Source organism: Erpetoichthys calabaricus, chromosome 4 (assembly GCF_900747795.2).
Source record: "Erpetoichthys calabaricus chromosome 4, fErpCal1.3, whole genome shotgun sequence".
Taxonomy (NCBI): domain Eukaryota; kingdom Metazoa; phylum Chordata; class Cladistia; order Polypteriformes; family Polypteridae; genus Erpetoichthys; species Erpetoichthys calabaricus.
In genome coordinates this window covers 140130582-140149441 of record NC_041397.2, presented here as the reverse complement: position 1 = coordinate 140149441, position 18860 = coordinate 140130582, and positions in this window count along the sequence as shown.

The following is an 18860-nucleotide window of genomic DNA, read 5'->3' as shown; positions in this document are numbered from 1 at the left end:
AGTACAGATTTTAGAGCTACCATGGATAGTTATTATAATGAATTGGATATACAGAGTATCAGGATTAAATTACAGTGAAATTATAAGAAGGCCATGTTAAAATAATGTGTTTCCAGCAGTTTTTTGAAGTGCTCCACTGTATTAGCCTGGCAAATTCCTATTGGTAGGCTATTCCAGATTTTAGGTGCATAGCAACAGAAGGCCGCCTCACCACTTCTTTTAAGTTTTGATCTCGGAATTCTAAGGAGACACTCATTTGAGGATCTGAGATTACGATTTGGAATATAAGGTGTCAGACATTCCAATATATAAGATGGGGCAAGATTATTTAAGGCTTTATAAACCATAAGCAGAATTTTAAAGTCCGCCCTGAATGACACAGGTAACCAGTGTAGTGACATCAAAACTGGAGAAATGTGCTCAGATTTTCTTTTTCTTGTTAGGATTCTAGCAGCTGCATTCTGCACTAGTTGCAAACGAATTATGTCTTTTTTGGGTATTCCTGAGAGGACTGCGTTACAGTAATCTAGTCGACTAAAAACAAACACGTGAACTAATTTCTCTGCATCTTTCAAAGAGGTCTAACTTTTGCTATGTTTCTTAAATGAAAAAATGCTGTCCTAGTGATCTGATTAATATGCGATTTAAAATTCAGATTACAGTCAACAGTTACCCCTAAGCTTTTTACCTCCGTCTTGACTTTAAATCCTAATATATCCAGTTTATTTCTAATAGCCTCATTGTATCCATTATTGCCAATCACTAAGATTTCAGTTTTCTCTTTATTTAGCTTAAAGACATTAATTATTATTTATTAATTATTATTTATTTAGCTTAAAGACATTAATTTTATCCATTAGGTATCTTACAGGTGTTTCTTATATTGAAATATATTCTAGATTGCACTGTTACTCCACAGGTATGTCTGTATATTTTTTTTAGATTCATTTCAATTTATTTCATTTTTTCCCTCGTCCTGTGGTAATCCCTGTCTCTCCCTTTCTCACCACCCTTGCCTTTGGTCTCTTTTACAAAGGTAGTAGGGCTGTTCCTTTACTGGCCAGTACATAAAACACACATCTCCTATTACAGCATGCTCCTCAACCACAGACAATGTGTGATTTCATCCTTAGTTGCCATTTTACTTTTTTTCCTCCAGTTTCCTCTTTGATTGTGACAAGACTGCTGCTAAAAGTGAGTCCTCACACCTAATACTGGTTATTAGCTCTTTGATTGGTCAAATTGAGTCTACTTATTTTAGCACTTTATTTATTTACCTTGATAAAGGATTTAATGAACCTTGTGGTTAACTCAATTTTGCACATAAGCTAATCCTATTTCATGTATTCTTATTAATTAAGAATACATAGAATTTATGAATACAATCATATTTCCTTTTTTCCATCTTTTATTGACTATCATTACAGCAATTTTGTCGCGCTACTTTTTCTCTTGCTTTTTTGGATGATGGATTTTGCTCTTTCCTATGGATGCAGCAATTTCATTCTTAGCTATTCATGAGTCTGCCTTTCTGTATTTAACTGGATCTTGCTCACAGTCACCGAATTGTTTCAAATCTGCTATTAGCTGCATGGGCACCTTTCAGTAAAATATACTTCCTGTCTGTTACATAATAAAAAAATCCTAAGGTTTCTTTCTTTCTTTCTTTCTTTCTTTCTTTCTTTCTTTCTTTCTTTCTTTCTTTCATCAATTGTTGTCTAATCATCATCAGGTGTGATTTTTAAATTTCGTGTTTAAGGAAATTGATTCAGATAATACAGTGAGGTATTTGGCACTTTTTTCATTTCTATCATAACTAAAATTTTAAATAGTGGAATGCTTACAAATTCACCATTGTAGATTGACTTAGTTATGTAAATGTCATGATATTATTCACAGACCTGAAACACAAAATGTAAAAAAAAACTTTTGAAATCATTTCTAACCTTGCTTTTAGTTTACTGTTTATTTAAGTATGCCAGAGACATAGTGCGATGTTTTGGTGATCAGGGAGTCAAAGGAGGAAGCAAGATACTGTACAGAAAGGATTTGTTACAATATAGCGTCTTGGACACAAATCACTGTCCTCTTGTATTCCAGTGGGTTTTTTTTTCCATTTTTTCTTTGGTTAATTTTGCAGGCAGCTTGATTATAACTTCAGAGACATTACAATATACAAAGCCTTAGTAAAAAAAAAAAAAGGAAATCTTTACTAGCGCTTATGTTTAATTAAAATACATGTTATTACTCCCACTCTATTGCATATGCATTTTATTATCTATCTATCTATCTATCTATCTATCTATCTATCTATCTATCTATCTATCTATCTATCTATCTGCATGTTGTATAGTGCCTTTCATGTCTACTATATTTTAATTCATTATGTAGTCCCATTCATAGTAGTCTATCTGTCTGTATTTACTATATATACAGTAGCACAGTAGCACCCTTCATATCTGTCTTTTGTCTCCTAAAGGAAGATACTGTTGTAAATTGTGTTCTGAGCTTAATCATGGCATGAAGAGTGGCAATGTATCAAATATTGATTAACACATACAAATAAGGATTTCATTGTATTCTGTTAATATGAAAATAATGTCCTCATAAACCTATAAACATAAGAGCACATCAGATCAAAGATTATTTCAACAAAAAGTGTCTGTTATAATACAAATATCCAGGAAACCACTAGAAATTATCATCTGGCAACAATGTTTTTTACCTACAGCACGATTCTCTCTTGAGTATTAGATGGACTGGACTTGTATGATCTGCTTCTGTTATACATATTGTATATAAGATAGAGAATGATCGAGCATGCAAAATAAATTATGGATTTCATGTGATAAAAACAACTTTAAAATATAAAGTCAGAATTAATTTTCATTTATTAGAAAACAAACCATAACCTCATGTGAACTTCAAGTCATATACATAAAATGGACATGAACACTTTTAAAACCTAATATTTTGTCATTCTTGTTGTGATCAAGTACCTCTGTAATCTATAAAGACAATAATGTGGTAAGTCTGTCAGTTTGCAGAATATGTAGATTAAAGAAAAAGTGATCAGTACAACACCCTTGGTGTGTTACTTTTTTATAGCCCTTTCAAAAAAATCTATGTATCTTCTTACCATGACCATTGAAAAATATATAACAAGACCTCCACAGGTATTTTAACCTACTTTGCTTTTCACTGTTTTTCTCTTCACCTTTTATAGTGAACTGTAGACATGCACTTATTTTGAAAGAGATCAACAAAGTCCTAAAGGGTAAGCCATACTAATTACTGAGGTAAAATTGTCAAGATTAGGTTGGCTAGTTAGCTGTACATTACGGAGCCCAGTAGGAAAAATAAAAACAATCCATTCAAACATATTAATATTTTTCCCTTACTCTTATTTCCGTAGCTATTTATCTTTCCTGGTATGCAGTTTAGTGAACTGGAACAGGAGGAAGGACACTATGTTAGTTTCAGTCTATTCTACGCTGTTCAGTGCCATTCTCAACTTGACAATGAATGGGCTGCTTGAATTTTATACAGTTTTATTTTCATTGTTAAAAGTGAAGTCAAAGTTCATCAGCTTTTTCAGCTCATAACTTGTCTCAGTGAAATTAAAACATGGATGGAACCTATAAGTCTTTAAAAAAATAACTGCCACTAAACCAAAGTCCTGCTAATTGGTGCTAAAGCTCAACTTAAGACTCCTTTTCAATCACTCTTGGGGTTGATGTCATCAGACTTTTTTTTTTCTGCTAAGAATCTTGGTGTCATTTTTGATTCCTCCCTTTCTTATTTTACCCACATACATCACAATAAGAAACTTTCTTACTTTCTTTTCCATCATATATGCCATTCCCAACTTTTTCCAATTAGTTCAAAACACTGCTTTAAGTGTCCTTACTCAAACCTGCAAAAGCAAGCATATAACATTCAACCTGTTGCACCTTCACTGGCTCCCTGTGTCTTTAATAATTAATATCAAATTCAATTACTAATCCTTAAGGCTTTAAATAGCCTTGCACCAGGCTACATCAGTAACTTCCTCCATCATTAGACTCTTGGCTGCCCACTAAGGTCAACTGATTCTGGTAATCTCGTTGTGCCAGTTTACCCTCTTTGTCCGGATGGTCTGAATGATTTGTGTTTGTATCACAAATGAGGTTATTTTTTCAGGGTTTCCTTGTAGTATTTCATACATATTTGTATTTTTCTCTAGCTTACTGTCTCTTATTTTATTACAATGCTTTGCTTATCCTGCATTCACCTTTATTTAGTGTTTTATGCAGATATTATTTTTATCAAATGTTGTATATGTCTTGTTGTTCATTTTGAATTTATGTGAAGCACTTTGAGGATGGGAAAGGTGCTATATAAATAAAATGTATTCTTCTTCTTCTTCTTCTTCTTCTTCTTCTTCTTATTATTATTATTATTATTATTATTATTATTATTATTATTATTATTATTATTATTAACCTAAAGTTAGGAAAGTTTGATGGAAACAGAATTGCTTTAATATTTTATTTCTTGTATTTAGACTGTTAGCCACGATTATTGACAATAAGCTTTTGATACAAATTTTTTTAACTGTAAATTCACTCTTTTTAGCTCTCTTTTTATTTGACCTTTTCATCTCTCTAACAACAGTCTGCTTTAGCTACACAGGCTTGCAAACAATAAACTTTCTAATGTAACAAAGTAGTAGTTAAAGAAAGCTCAAAACTTTAAACACAGCCAAAAGGTCACTTACTGGACTTTTCAAGTGCATAAATGCCAGGTCCTCGAACCATTTAACATCTTTGTGAATGCATAACTTGTGAACATGTGTCTATCAAAATGACATTGGACAGAAAGGGGCTAGGGTTGGCCCTAACAAGGTTTAAAAAATTATAAGCGGAAAGTAACAGTGTGGCGGTGGCTAATGAAGAAGCACCAGCAAGTGGAGAAAGTCCCCTAGAAAACCCATGTCATGAGACATCTGAACTGCAGAAATATAACCACAAGAGACTGAAGGCTGACACACATTGGTGTGTCTATGACAGCTGCTGAAATACACAGGTTGTGTGCCTTTTTGCTTCTGCCTTTGGTACATTAGGAACTGTACCTGGTTCTCTTCTTCACCTTGAACTGTTTCTGAATCACCAGAGATCTAAAGATAACAGAAGGGAGGAAGTATTTTAAGCACAGATACAGTCAATGCTAGTACATCCTGAATAATGTAATATATAATAATAATAATCCTGTAAGCTGTAATTGTCTATAAAGTTTGATAAGAGTGACTTAGAGAAAGAGTTTAAAGGTATGGAATATTTAAAGCTTGGGTGAGTATAGGGTCACCCCTTGTGACACCACCACGACAAAACATCATATAGTAATTTAATCTTAATTATTAAAAGTTGTATAATTATTACTTTATATCACTTAATTGTGTTTTTGGCAAATGTTAAGATAATTTGTGATAGTTCATGATAAAAGGGACTGCTTTAAAGTTTACTGTCTTTATAACCCTGTACATCTATTTACAAAAATAAAGTCTGTGAAAATGTATAGTAGATCTTTACTTTTCTGCAGATTCAATATTTAGCAGGTATGAGTTGTTCTTTGAACATGCAAGGCAAAACATTAAGCCTATTAAACATTACAACCCAAACTATATCAGAATTTGAAAGTATTCTACACACTGTCACACATACGTGTCAGTTGATCATCCTTTGGGCTCTTCTGAGATATGTATTTTCACCCTGGTTTGATAGGAGGCACTTAATCTAACCTTATCCTCTTTTATTCCATCCACAGTTACAAGAAGACGCCCAATGAGGGCAATTGATTTCTTTCCCTTCCAAGCCTGTTGCTACATATCTACCAGATCCTAGAAGGAGGCACCACTTGTTAAGAGCTCCTCCTCACCGTGTCTTTAAGAGGCTTTTTCAGCCAAGAAAGGTTCCTGAACCAAGGACCATAATTTTTTGTTTGTGTGTTTGCTTATTTATTTCATTTAAATGGGGACGACCAGGTTGGTGTCCTAACATTTCGCATTGTGAACCTGCAGTTCTTTCCATCAACCACAACACATATTTTTACTTCAAAACAGTTTTAAATGCTTTACCTTTAAAAGAAAGCATTGCAAACACAAATGTATTTAACAAATCAAGTTTACTCACAAGGTAACATTCTTTAAAACTTGAGTTCAGTGCAACTAAATTACACCTACACAAGCTTAACGAACACATCTCTCTATTATAATTAAAAAATCTTGGGAAAAGAGATGAGACGTGACTTTCTCAGAGAGACACTTTCACATCCCGCGAGATGAGATTTTGTGCCAAGAGATGTAACCATGCCCGGGGCCAGAAACAAAAGACAAAGAGTAGATGACAAAGTAGAACATCATAAAGAATTCAAAATCATTGGCGCGATACACATGCAGAGCAGGTTAGAGATAATGGAAGTACAAAAATTCAAAAGTATCAAAAAAATGATAGTAAAAATCGCATTAGCACAAACAATCAGAAATTATTACTCGGTGAAATAAAATACAGCAAAAAGAGATTGAATATATTGTTCGGATTTATTCTTTAACTGGGAGACTTGTAGATTGTCTAATTTGTGTTGCCATCAGGAAAAGTAGTGTTTCTTCCCAATGAAGAGGCGTATCCGCGAGAACTAAAAGATTTGTTGTTTGGTGAAAGTGAAATCCTGTGAAAGAAAATTTCAAGCCCCACGAGACAAACCTAATGCAAAGAGATTTGGAAAAGTCCTGCCCACATCTAAAACATTTACAACCATGCACACGGCTCAATCATTTCTCATTTGTGTGAATGATATTGACAGACACAGTTTGTGTAGAGAGAAAGAAACGATATTCACTCATGGGTAGCCTATCTGCGAGAATTAAAAGTTTTGTTCTTTAGTGAAAGTGAAATTCACATACGCGAGCAGCAGAGACACGAAGTTGCTGGTGCGTAGTGCAGGCAGGGGGGTTGGCAAGCAAAGCAAGCAGGAGCGAAGACCCCTGGTAAAAATAAAAGAAAATATGGTTTCAGTAATTGGCAAGTGGGACATATAAATTGTGGTGTAAGAAACAAAATTATTGCTCAGATCTAAATAACTGCCTTTTAAATCTCAGAAAAATCCTGCAATAAGGACTCACTTAACAAATATATAACTTCAATAAATAAAAAAAAAAAAATGTATTAATGCAAAGGTGTAATTTAAAAATTAAGTTCAATACTGAATGTCCTCAGTAGGACATTAAAAACATCAACATAGTGAGGTATTTAGCACATTGTGTATTTGCAAGAATATTTATAGGTGTTTATAAAATAGTTTAAAGCTATTAATGTAAACAGCAATACACACTGAACTTTGCATTTAAAGAAAAGTGACAGTTCTTGAAGTTTCATAAAAAGCACAACATATCTGACTGAAAAAAAACACCTAACACAGAACAGAACTGAATTTTTTGGAAACTGTAACAGGTAAAACTTGTTTTTTTCAAGCAGACCCTCGTGCATTCCTTATAAAAAAATTAAAATAAGATTTTGCAAAGGAAATTCTTTCCTGTTTGGCCAAACTTTCCCAGCAGAAATGTATAGTCAGTTTTAACAGTACTGCTGCTCCCTGTGAGTTTTTTTCAAAATGTTTTGATTAACTTTTGAAGTATCTTCAGGGTCTTGAATGTGAATCTTCTGTACTGAAAAAGAGCAATGTGGTCACCCAGTGTGGTTATGTACCTTGCCAAATCTGTATCTCTCGTTCTCTTATTCATACCATATTCTCATAGAAAATTCCACAAATCCCTTTTTGCACACTTCTGTGTTCAACACTACTTTTAGGGTTTTTCAAAAGAACTGCTTCAACTGCAATGGTCTTACAACTAGTTCCTCTTTCAGTTCACTGAAGTGTATGCCAGAAAAAAAGTGTAAAGGGCTGCATGGGGGTAGTAATAATAATCCATTCGAACAAATTAATAATTCACTTGAATGGATTATTCACTTGTCAGAAAGGATTATTCATTTGTCTGAATGGTGTTTTTTCTTCTTCTTGCCTGACATCTAAGGGGGGCTCCATAGGACATTGTTCCTACAAGCAAAAATGGGCACTTGGACCATTGAGGGCAAAGGGATAGGGGCCTGGGCCACTGTAACCATCACACTTTGCCCTTCATTTATTCTGTAGCATACAAAGTGTGATCAAAATGTTGTTTATGCTTTAAAGGCAGCACCATGGAAAGCTTCAACATATTGTGTCTTCTCAAAAGGAAAGGGAAATTTCGGAAAATGGATGGATCCAAAGAGGATCCAGAAAGTGTATTGTTTTTAAACAGGCTGGAGTCAAAAATGGCAGAAGAACTAACCCAGCCAAATGACAAAACCAAAACAAAAATCATAAACTGAATCACAATAATTAGAAAATTTTGAAAAATTGCTAAAATATATTTTTTACTTCTCCAAATACAAAACTGTCTTGTTTGTTTTGTATTTAACACAATGAATGGAGAAAGAAATGCAGTATGCTTTCATCTTATATAAGGTGGCACGATGGCATCATGCACAATGTCACGACTGGAAACATTGTCATCCACTTTAATAAAAGGATAAATATCTGAGTGTCTGTCTGTGTGTCCATCTGGTTGCTATGTCTATGTCATTACAACAGATAGTGCATCACAAACATTAGCACAGTTTTTACAAATCCTATACCAAAGGGCATATAACAGAGACACTTGCATTGCATTTGCCATTCCAACAGGTCACGCATCACAAAGATTTGTAGTAATGTATTTTTTTTACTTCATACAAAATACATTCCTATAGATGGTGCAATGCAAACATCAATACTGAAGTCTATGTTGATTACTTTGATTTTAATCCATCTCAGACGGATAGTATGACAAGTAAACAATACAGCAGTAGCCATCAGAGTGACCACATGGTGAAAAAAAATCCAAAATGGTGGCAATAGTAGTGTAGTGATGAACTACTAGTATAATAGTTCATCACTATAATGATAAAATAAGTACATAATGAGAAATATACATTTTAAAATTCAAAAAATGAAATAAATCTGATCTAGATAATGAGGATATCTTACACAACATCTTGTGAAATATTCACTGAAACATTTAAACATGGTAACACATACATAATTTTTTGCTCAAGTGCTAGATATTTTTGGTTGAGTTTCTCTTCTGAAACACCATGTAGAATTTCCTAGAATATTATGTTCTCTGGTCTCGGGTCACTGCGCATAACTGTCATTTTGTGGTTGTAATGTTTCTGTAATTTTAGATAGATTCTACTATGAATGAATTAAGTGACTATGCTCTGTAAATGCAGCAACAAAATGCAATTTTATATTTATTGAACTCTCTCCCTTCAATCATTTTATAACAAAAAGTGGAACTCAACCCAATGTAGCAGCATGATTAATCAAAGATAATGATGCTTCAGTTTTACAATGAATCTCAAAGTAAATTTCACACCAAATAACTCAGTTTCAACACTTGTAGTATCACCCCCTCTTCCCTCAATGGAAAAATGTTTGTTAATGGTGGGAGGACACTGGAGCACCACACCTAACTGTAATGCATCAATAAAGATTCTATTTAGCCTTAAACATTTTGAGGCAGAAATGCTTCCCACTGGGAAATTAGAATTCAACACCAGGGAGAATGAACGAAGGCTGATATAACAAAAGATGATGAATCATAAACATAGGAAATTAAAATGTACAGTCTGTATATACTCAGGGTGAGCGAGGTTAAGTGGAAGAAAATTGAGACTATTGTTAAGACGTAGAAAAAGGTTTCTGTATAAATTGAAGCTTGCCTGCGCTGCAGTGCATTATTGGAGTTTACATTGAAAGTGCGGAAGACCAATTGGGCAAAAGAAAAAGTGAATTTTGTTTTTCATGTCTGGCAAATCATTTCATAATTTATTTTTACATTTTTTGAATTTAAACATTAATATGAACTTGATTTGCTTATAAAAACAATTAGCTATCTATAATATTTGTATACTGTAATTCTATGTATATAATTCACGGTGTGTTTGTGTCTAATGTTGTGTTTTGTTGTATGTTATGTTTTTTATACTGTACTTAACTATATTTCTAAACTTGTCTTGTTAATGCAAAAGCATTACATAAGAAAAATTTCAATTAAAAACCTACCGAGGACTAGTACTCGTTAGAAACAATAAAGAGAATTATGAACCTAGAGCAACATACTGTAATGATAGACTGCAGAAAGTGAAGACAGAGGCAGTGCCAATAAATTTGATATTAGATCAGGCGTTCAAGATAATATCATCATGTGAAGGTCATTATAATAATAATAATATTAATTCATTACATTTATATAGTACTTTTCTCACTACTCTTAATAAAGAATAAGATATTTACAAAGGTAATGAAAAGCTTCAAAAAACAAGAGATGCAATTAATAGAGCCAGGCATGAACTAAGTGGCAAGGGAAAACATGGCAAAGACAATGTGAGCTTATGCTCTGAGAACAACAAGAAGTTACAAAGGTGAAAGTGGCAGATTTCCACAAGGAGAAATAATTGGCATCAGCAACTACATTTTTCAACAAAAATAAACATAATGAATATGACAAGAATGGACCTGAGGAGAGGTGAAAGAGAGGGAGATCAACTAGGCTAACTTTTCATTCAACAAAAGTAACAGATTACCTAAAACATTGATAGAACATCAACAAAACTTTTGAAACTGAGAAAAAGAAGGACGCATTATGGGGATAACTGAGGTATATTGAAAATGATGAAATGGCAATGTCGTGTATTGGCTAGAGCATCAAGATTTAAACCACCCCCATGTTCTCCTCACTGTGTGACCCCTATAGGGCAAAGGGGGCATTGCACAGTTTTTCCTTGGTATACTTTCCACTGCAGGTCTCAGACCTAATCTTTAATTTTTGACTGTATACTTGCAATCAAAGCAAACTTCAGTCAAAGTGAAATTCCTTGGGAAACTAAAGGATGACATCTTGGTGAAAAAATACTGCTATGGAGCTGTGCAGAAATATTTCAAGTTTTTTCCCTTTTGAAAGGTATTTTTGCTTTTCTTTGCCCACACAGGAGCAAAGGTAGCAGAGGAGTTGAAAAATGTTTATAAAAGTTACTAGTATTCAAAACTAGCCTCTGAAAGACGTGGCGGGGCACAGGGCAGAAACCTGCCAGTCAGTAAGTAAATATCTGAAGTTGGAGTAATGAATAGTTAAACATGACAGTGATACCTTAAATGTAAGATGTTAAGATATATAAAGAATAATTTAATAGAGCACTGAATGGCACTTGTACAATAAAGTGTCAGCGCTGGCAGAGAGCAAGAGCATATGCTTTTATAAGGAAGAAAACATTTATTTTAACACATTGACTGCTGCAGCATTTATTACCAGGACACTGCAGTATAGGTCTATGCATGTATGATAAATAATGAACTCGATCAAAATTCTAAAAAAATGCACAAAAATGTACTGGAAAACAATGGATTTATTATCAACGGTAACTCTGTCAAAAATATAAAGAAATGTTTAATTATTTTGACCAGCATTGCTACATTACTAAAAGTCTTCATTTGAATGAGAGTCCTAGAAGCACAGCATCACTCAGAGTGCAGGCTTAGAAACACGTGTGCCATAAATATAAAGCATCTCTTTGCACTGTCCACATTTGTTTCATACAACACATTTAGTAGTTAGTGACTATTTGCACTCAGTGGGTGGCCGAATGTCCTTATAGTGCTTGTAGTTGTAGTGCAAGTCAGATGCCTTGTAATGTACAAATGCCTTCGGAATAACTCTCTGTATCGGTCCCAGAGCCAAAAGGTTCCACATCAACCAACTCATTGTTACTATCTTGATCACTGTCATTTATTCTTTATTTAACTTTTTTGTTAATACATCTTCAGTTTAGTAAAGATTCTTGGACTTGTCTCACCCCCCATCACAGGTTTTAAATGGTTTCTCCCCCAGAGGAAAACACTTTGCATTTTTTTAGACTCTTTGCTATTCCTTTTTAATTTTGAGCCTTATCTCCTATTTTTCTGGAGTAGATTCTAGTCTTGCATTTGATGGGTCTTTTTGAAGGCTGTTACCTTTTTACCATTTGTGTGCTTTTGCAAAAAACTTAAAAAAACTGCTAAAAGCTCATTATTTTAATGTGGCTTTCTCGTAGCTTCATTTTAGTTTAATCCTGATATACAGTTTATACATTTAACTATCATTATCATTCCTGGAGGCTCCATAATCCGTACTAACCCCTACTTTCTCTTCTGTTCTTTTTCCGGTTTTCTGTGGTGTCGATCTGCGCCACCACCACCTGATCAAAGCACTGTGATGAACCCTACACTGTATATGAGGAGCCCCAATGGGTCGCCTCAAAACCAGACTCCAGAAAAAGAGAGGTAGTGATAGTGGGGGACTTAGTTATTAGGGTGATTTAAGCATAGGTTTGCTCCAGAGAAGAGGCCTTCCTGGAGGCACAAATGTAAGACCTCCCTGGAAGAGTGAATAGGCTCTTGGCTAAAGCAGCAGTGGACCCATTTGTCATTGCCCAATAAAATACATAAGGGCAGAGTGCCAGAGTTCTGTAATTCACATTTAAGGGGTTAGGTGCCTTCTAAGGAGCATAACTGACATGATAGTCCTCTCCGAAGTTCTGCCTGTGCCATGTGCCAGTCCAGGTAAGATTAAAGAGATTAGAAGGCTTAACACATGGCTTAAATCTTGGTATAGAATGAGGGATATAGGTTTATGGAGCATTGGAACTACTTCTGTAAGACATGGGACCTGTTCCACCATGACAGGTTACTTCTAAACTGCAGAGGCACCAATGTGTCGGGGTGGAGTATGAGTAGGTTAGTAAAGGATTGTTTAAACTAGGGAATGGTGGAGAGGAGGGAGTTTAGGATAGACTAGATTCAGAATTGTACATGAAGAGACAAGCAGTAATGTCAAATACAAAAAAACAAATACACACAGTAACATAAATTCTAGCCCAAAGTTTAAGTGCAAAATTAAAAGAAGTAACACATTAAAAATAGCTTCCCTTAATGCATGAGGTAATAAAAATAAAACGAAATGAGTGAGTTGGAGTTATATGTAACTGAGCATAATTATGATATTATGGCAATAACAGAAATCTGGCTAAACAACAAAAATAAGGATGAGTAAAACACAGATTGGTGCACATATTGTAGGAATGACAGATAGAGCAGAAAAGGAGGATGTGTTGATGTTTATATAAAACAGAATATAAATGCATGTCTTCTTCATTTGGACAATGAACCACATCTTTGTTAGGTTGCTTGAATTTGTCTGGAAAGCAGTAGGGAAAAAGGCCTTATTTTAGGAGTGTGTTACGACTCTCCAGGGCAGACAGCAATTTCAATGTGGTTCTTTTTAATAATATTAAAAAGTCAAGTTTAGAGGGGGATATTAAAGGCATGGGGAACTTTAAATACCCAAATATTAATTGGGCTAACCTTGCAAACAGTGGAGTACATGAGCAGGAGTTTTTAGAAGTCCGCATGGGTTCAGACAATGGAGATCTTGTTTTACTAACATGCTGGAATTCTATGAGGAACCAACAAAAGGATGTGATCAGAGTGGAGCATATGATATTATTTATCTTGACTTTCAGATAGTATTTGATAAGGTGCCACATGAAAGGTTTTATATCAAACAAAAGCATTAGAGATCAGGGTAGGCCTATAGTGTGTAAATGGGTGCAGAGCTGGCTAAAATACACAAAGCTGAGGGTTACAGTGTGAAGAACCTTATCAGAATTGGATAATGTTAAGAGTGGTGTCCCACAAGGGTTAGTGCATGGGCCAGTACTATTTTTTAATATATTTAAATGATTTTGATAGGAATATAAATAAGAATGTGGTTACATTTGCAGATGATACTAACCTAGGTGGATCTGGTAGATAATCTAGAATCCATTGAATCATTATAGAGAGACATGGAAGCATACATGCATGGGCAGATTTGTGGAAAATAAAATTTAATGTATCCATCCATCCATCCATCCATCCTCTTCCGCTTATCCGAGGTCGGGTCGCGGGGGCAGCAGCTTGAGCAGAGATGCCCAGACTTCCCTCTCTCCAACCATTTCTTCTAGCTCTTCTGGGAGAATCCCGAGGCGTTCCCAGGCCAGCCGGGAGACATAGTCCCTCCAGCGTGTCCTGGGTCTTCCCCGGGGCCTCCTCCCGTTTGGACGTGCCCGGAACACCTCACCAGGGAGGCGTCCAGGAGGCATCCTGATCAGATGCCCGAGCCACCTCATCTGACTCCTCTCGATGCGGAGGAGCAGCGGCTCTACTCTGAGCCCCTCCCGGATGACTGAGCTTCTCACCCTATCTTTAAGGGAGAGCCCAGACACCCTGCGGAGGAAACTCATTTCAGCCGCTTGTATTTGCGATCTCGTTCTTTCGGTCACTACCCATAGCTCATGACCATAGGTGAGGGTAGGAACATAGATCGACCGGTAAATTGAGAGCTTTGCCTTATGGCTCAGCTCCTTTTTCACCAAGACAGACCGATGCAGAGCTCGCTTCACTGCGGACGCCGCACCGATCCGCCTGTCGATCTCACGCTCCATTCTTCCCTCACTCGTGAACAAGACCCCAAGATACTTGAACTCCTCCACTTGAGGCAGGATCTCGCTCCCAATCCTGAGAGGGCACTCCACCCTTTTCCGGCTGAGGACCTTGGTCTCGGATTTGGAGGTGCTGATTCCCATCCCAGCCGCTTCACACTCGGCTGCGAACCGATCCAGAGAGAGCTGAAGATCACGGCTTGATGAAGCAAACAGGACAACATCATCTGCAAAAAGCAGTGACCCAATCCTGAGTCCACCAAACCGGACCCCCTCAACACCGTGGCTGCGCCTAGAAATTCTGTCCATAAAAGTTATGAACAGAATCGGTGACAATGGGCAGCCCTGGCGGAGTCCAACTCTCAATGGAAACGGGTTCGACTTACTGCCGGCAATGCGGACCAAGCTCTGACACCGGTTGTACAGGGATCGAACCGCCCTTATCAGGGGGTCCGGTACTCCATACTCCCGGAGCACCCCCCCACAGGATTCCCCGAGGGACACGGTCGAATGCCTTTTCCAAGTCCACAAAACACATGTAGACTGGTTGGGCGAATTCCCATGCACCCTCCAGGACCCTGCTAAGGGTGTAGAGCTGGTCCACTGTTCCGCGACCAGGACGAAAACCACACTGTTCCTCCTGAATCCGAGGTTCGACTATCCGACGGACACTCCTCTCCAGAACCCCCGAATAGACTTTTCCAGGGAGGCTGAGGAGTGTGATCCCTCTGTAGTTGGAACACACCCTCCGGTCTCCCTTCTTAAAGAGGGGGACTACCACCCTGGTCTGCCAATCCAGAGGCACTGTCCCTGATGTCCATGCGATGTTGTAGAGTTTTGTCAACCAAGACAGCCCTACAACATCCAGAGCCTTTAGGAACTCCGGGCATATCTCATCCACCCCCGGGGCCCTGCCACCAAAGAGTTTTTTGACCACCTCGGTGACCTCAGTCCCAGAGATGGGGGAGCCCACCTCCGAGTCCCCAGGCTCTGCTTCCTCATTAGAAGGCATGTTATTGGTATTGAGGAGGTCTTCGAAGTACACCCCCCACCGACCCACAACGTCCCGAGTCGAGGTCAGCAGCGCACCATCCCCACCATATTCAGTGTTGACACTGCACTGCTTCCCCCTCCTGAGACGCCGGACGGTGGACCAGAATCTCCTCAAAAGTCGTTCTCCATGGCTTCCCCAAACTCCTCCCATGCCCGAGTTTTTGCCTCAGCAACCACCGAAGCTGCATTCCGCTTGGCCTGCCGGTACCTATTAGCTGCCTCCAGAGTCCCACAGGACAAAAGGGACCGGTAGGACTCCTTCTTTAGCTTGACGGCATCCCTCACCGCCGGTGTCCACCAACGGGTTCGAGGATTGCCACCACGACAGGCACCGACCACCTTACGGCCACAGCTCCGGTCAGCCGCCTCAACAATAGAGGCATGGAACATGGCCCATTCGGACTCAATGTCCCCCACCTCCCTCGGGACATGGTCAAAGTTCTGCCGGAGGTGGGAGTTGAAGCTACTTCTGACAGGGGGCTCTGTCAGACGTTCCCAGCAGACCCTCACAACACGTTTGGGCCTACCAGGCCTGACCGGCATCCTCCCTCACCATCGAAGCCAACTCACCTCCAGGTGGTGATCAGTTGACAGCTCCGCCCCTCTCTTCACCCGAGTGTCCAAGATATGTGGCCGCAAGTCCGACGACACGACCACAAAGTCAATCATCAAACTGAGCCCTAGGGTGTCCTGGTGCCAAGTGCACATATGAACACCCCTATGCTTGAACATGGTGTTCGTTATGGACAATCCGTGACGAGCACAGAAGTCCAATAATAAAACACCACTCGGGTCCAAATCGAGGGGGCCATTCCTTCCAATCACGTGCTTCCAGGTCTCACTGTCATTGCCCACGTGAGCATTGAAGTCTCCCAGCAGTACGAGGGAGTCCCCAGATGGTATGCCCTCTAGCACACCCTCCAGGGACTCCAAAAAGGGTGGGTACTCCGAACTGCTGTTCGGTGCATACGCACAAACAACAGTTAGGACCCATCCCCCCACCCGAAGGCGGAGGGAGGCTACCCTCTCGTCTACTGGGGTAAACCCCAATGTACAGGCTCCAAGTCGGGGGGCAATAAGTATACCCACACCCGCTCGGCGCCTCTCACCGGGGGCAACTCCAGAGTGGTAGAGAGTCCAGCCCCTCTCAAGGAGATTGGTTCCAGAGTCCAAGCTGTGCGTCGAGGTGAGCCCGACTATATCTAGCCGGAACCTCTCAACCTCACGCACAAGCTCAGGCTCCTTCCCCTTCAGAGAGGTGACATTCCACATCCCAAGAGCCAGCTTCTGTAGCCGAGGATCGAACCGCCAAGGTCCCCGCCTTCGGCCACCACCCAACTCACACTGCACCCGACCTCCTTGGCCCCTCCCATAGGTGGTGAGCCCATGGGAAGGGGGACCCACGTTGCCTCTTCGGGCTGTGCCCGGCCGAGCCCCATGGGAGCAAGCCCGGCCACCAGGCCCTCGCCATCATGCCCCACCTCCAGGCCTGGTTCCAGAGGGGGGCCCCGGTGACCCGTGTCCGGGCGAGGGAAAACGCCGTCCAAATTTTTTATTCGTCATAGGAGGTTTGTATAACCGCTCTTTGTCTCATCCCTCACCTAGGACCAGTTTGCCTTGGGTGTCCCTACCAGGGGCATAAAGCCACCGAACAACAGAGCTCCTAGGATCATTGGGACACGCAAACCCCTCCACCACGGTAAGGTGGAGGTTCGAGGAGGGGAAAAAATTTAATGTAAGTCGATGTAAAGCATTACGTGTAGGAATTGTTTGCTGATTATAGTGTTTTTAACACTCAAAGAATCCAAATTTAATGTTTGTTTTTGTGGTTCTTGCATCTTGTCGAAGTAGAAAAAATATTCACATTTCACTGTGAAACCATTTTTGTAGATCTTGTTGCTATGATGTGTCTTCCAGTTGCTGGGGAGCATGTTAATATAGTTCTTGATAGGGTTTAAAGGTCAGCTTGAGTGGCCATGTTTTATCCGAGTTTGATAAATAAACCTTGAAACATTGTACTAAAACATTCTTTTTGTTGCGTTTTTGACTTTAGCTTTATTCTCTTTGACTTTGATTACAAGCTTTAATTTAAGGTTTAAGACACTGGTTAATGAATTTCACATGGATCTTGACTTGCATTCATCTCCAGGTCCTTTCACATCTAAAATACAATGCCCAGTCTTATACTGCAAGGTTGAAGTCTACAAGTAGTAGTAGAGAACTGGTTCTTTTGGAGACAGTTTCTTCTGAGTAAACTAGTGAAGTTCCTAGCCTACTAATGTGGGTCTTTTGGGACCCTCCCAACCTTTTCACCTTGTCCCTGTCTCCTTATCACCACTGGAGTATTTGTTGTACTGCAAGTGTTTCATCTGACCATATGAAAAATAGAGAAAGTGAAGGAATGTTACAGTATGTGGTCCTTCATATGGATGTGCAAACTTTGAAATTATCACTTCGTCTTTACACAAGCAAGTTATTCAATATGATTGTCCACCAGCTGTATGCAGATACTGTAAGTCACATTATCTAAATTTAAATTAAATAAGCACTGAATGAAAGTATTGGGCAAGTTGAAAAATAATATCTATGTGTGTATAAAGGAGATAATATAGGAAATGGAAGAGAAAAGGCTATTGAGAACCTTCAAATATGTCTAGGAGCATTGAGTTAGTGCATAAAGTATGTTAGGAAAGAAAATACAACATAAGAAGTCTAGTGAATGGAAGTGAGAAAACTATCCAAAAGATTAATAACAGAAACAGCCAAGAGAGCTGGTCACTACACAGACGAGTGTGTAACAAGGAAAATATACTGAAATAAAAATATAAGGTAAAATAAAACTTAAAAATAATCAAAAAGTTTAATATTTTATTGCACCAAAACATTTAAATAATTCATATTTCTCAAGAGAACTCGCAATGCAATCAAAAGACAAATATCAGATAGGATGTACAAGAAAAAATATACTTATTCATGTACATATATGCTATAAATGGAAAAAAGCCAATATAGAATAGGATATGGCTAAGCAATAATATAACATATTCATATTCATAATATGAAAATATCAAAAAGATTAAAGTTCATAGCAGGGAAAAAGGAGCAATTTGTTTTAAATATGGAGATGAAAGGAAAAGTGCATTCCATAGCTGCTTTTCAAGCAGAATATTTTAA